At 42.3% G+C, this 2,988-nt stretch overlaps 1 pseudogene; it reads left to right on the forward strand.

Annotated features, from left to right (window-relative positions):
• Positions 1–638: 638 nt before the first annotated feature.
• LOC101576870 lies at positions 639–1,727 on the forward strand (annotated as a pseudogene).
• Positions 1,728–2,988: the final 1,261 nt, after the last annotated feature.

Below are 2,988 nucleotides of genomic sequence, written 5' to 3' on the forward strand. Positions count from 1 at the left end.
ACATGAGTAAACTATTTCCTCTGGCAGAAGGCAGGCTGAGCCCCAGACAGCTACGGGCTCTGGAGAGCCCTGCCCCGCCACCACCCCACCCTCAGTCACAGGGCCCTCATGCCGCTCCAGCTGCCCCTCCACCATCAGAGGAGCCTTGGTAAGCTCCACCCTGACCCATCGCAGTTCTGGGAACCTCTCGGAGAGTCAACCTGCCAGGCATCATGGTGAGAACCTTGCTGAGCTGTGTCTTGCCTGCCCCTCACTGGGGGAGGCCATGCTGAACCCCAGACAGTGGGAGTTCTGGCGAGCCTACCCCGACCCCCACCCCACACTACTGGGGGAGCCTTGCTGACCCGCTCCCCCTCACCACCACTACTGAACCCAGATGAACAATGGGAGCTTCAAAAAAATGTCAAAACAAAGGAGTAAAAGGCAATCTCAGACTCCACCCACTCAGCACAAGTCCAGGAGACAAGGACATAGAATAATTTAGAAGTTAGATACCTGAAATTTCTGAAATGATAGCAACTGAAGTCAAGAAACAACTCTAGCCCTGGCGTGATTCCGTCCTGCGTGTCTGTTCTGTGGAGCAGTAGTCATTCACTTCCGTCCGCGTTCTCTCCCACCTACGTGCGCGCCACCACTCCATGGAAGATTCGGTGGGCATGGACATGAGCGCCCTGAGGCCCCAGAACTAGCTCTTCGGTTGTGAACTAAAGGCCGACAAAGATTACCACTTTAAGGTGGATAACGATGACAATGAGCACCAGTTGTCATTAAGAACCGTCAGTTTAGGGGCTGGTGCAAAGGATGAGCTGCACAGTGTTGAGGCAGAGGCTATGAATGATGAAGGCGGTCCAATTAGAGTAACACTGGCAACTTTGAAAATGTCTGCACAGCCGACGGTTTCCCTTGGGGGCTTTGAAATCACACCACCTGTTGTCTTAAGGTTGAAGTGTGGCTCAGGGCCTGTGCATATTAGTGGGCAGCATTTAGTAGCTGTGGAAGAAGATGCAGAGTCGGAAGAGGAAGAGGAAGAAGATGTAAAACTCCTAAGTATATGTGGAAAGCGATCTGCCCCTGGAGGTGGCAGCAAGGTTCCACAGAAAAAAGTAAAACTCACTGCTGATGAAGACGACGAGGATGATGAGGATGAGGATGAGGAGGATGAGGATGAGGAGGAGGATGATGAAGAAACTGAAGAGAAAGCTCCAGTGAAGAAATCAATACGAGATACTCCAGCCAAAAATGCACAGAAATCAAACCAGAATGGAAAAGACTCAAAACCATCAACGCCAAGATCAAAAGGGCAGGAATCCTTCAAGAAACAGGAAAAGAGTCCTAAAACACCGAAAGGACCTGGTTCTGTAGAAGACATTAAAGCAAAAACACAAGCAGGTATAGAAAAAGGTGGTTCTCTTCCCAAAGTGGAAGCCAAATTCATCAATTATGTGAAGAATTGTTTCCGGATGACTGACCAGGAGGCTATTCAAGACCTCTGGCAGTGGAGGAAGTCTCTTTAAGAAAACAGCTTAAACAGTTTGTTAAAGTTTTCCGTCCTCTTTCATTTCTGTAACAGTTGCTATCTGGCTATCCTTTTTATAATGCAAAGTGAGAACTTTCCCTACTGTGTTTGATAAATGTTGTCCAGGTCCCACTGCCAAGAATGTGTTGTCTGAAACGCCTGTTTAGTTTTTAAAGATGGAACTCCACCCTTTACTTGGTTTTAAGTATGTATGGAATGTTGTGTGATAAGACACAGTAGTAGTGGTGGTGGTCAGACATGGAGATGGTAGGGAGACAAATATACATGGGAAATAAACTCAGTATTTTAATAAAGCAACACTGTTTCTACTTAAAAAAAAAGAAAGAAACAACTGTATCAGGCTATCGCAGAAATAAGATCAGAAATAATCTCTCAGAAGGAAGATCAGAAAAGAAGTGGCAGCAATCATGACAGAATTGTTCAGCACATCTAAAAAAGACATAGATTAAAAAGATAGAAGAGCAGAGAAAAATTATGGAAACATGGAACAAACAATACAGGAAAGAATTAGAATTCATGAAACATATTCAAATGGATTTCCAGGAAATCAAGAACTTCATTGAAAGCTGGCAAACTGCTTAGAAAAAACCAGAAGATAGACTTTCAGATCTTGAAGACAGCATTTCAGCTACTCATTGTGAAAGGAAGGCTCTCTTAAAGATAGCAGAGAACCAGGAAATAACAATTCAACAACTGCAAGATGATATAAAGAAAAGTAATATAAAACTGATAGGTATCAACGCAAGAGCAGAAATCAACACAAATGACATAAAAAGACTATTTGCAGAAGTAGTACTAGACAATTTCCCAAGCCTGGGAAAGAAGCTGACATAGAGTAATTGAGGCACCTAAAACTCTAATTAGCCATAACCAAAATAAATCTATACTCCAGAACATAATAATCAAGATTCCAAAAACTGAGCAAAAGAACAGAATATTGAAAACTGTTACAGAAAATAAATAGATCACCTATAATGGAAAGCCCATCATAAATATGGCAGATTTCTCAGCACAGGCCATCAAATCAAGAAGAGCTTGGAGTGAGACAAATGAGATCCTGAATAACTTCCAGCTGAGATTGATGTACCCTGCAAAACTATCCATCAAATTGAGTGGAGAAATAAGATACTTCCATGACAAAGAACTGAGGAAATTCATGTGAGAGAAGAAACAGATCACCTATAATGAAAAGTCCATAGAATCATGTGAGATTTCTTAACATAAAATATCAAATCAATAAAATCTTAGAGTATTTCAGGTCCTGAAAGAAAACAGCTTCCAACCTGGAATGATGTACCCTATAAAACTATCTATGAAATTTAATGGAAAATTAGATATTCCCATGACAAATAACAACTGAAAAAATTCATGACCACCAAACCAAACCTACAAAGAGTACTGACAGTTTTTCTAGAAAGAGACAGGAACAACCTCAACTTCAAAAACAAAAG

This window comes from Octodon degus, unplaced genomic scaffold (assembly GCF_000260255.1).
Source record: "Octodon degus isolate 3935 unplaced genomic scaffold, OctDeg1.0 scaffold00039, whole genome shotgun sequence".
NCBI classification, from domain to species: Eukaryota; Metazoa; Chordata; class Mammalia; order Rodentia; family Octodontidae; genus Octodon; species Octodon degus.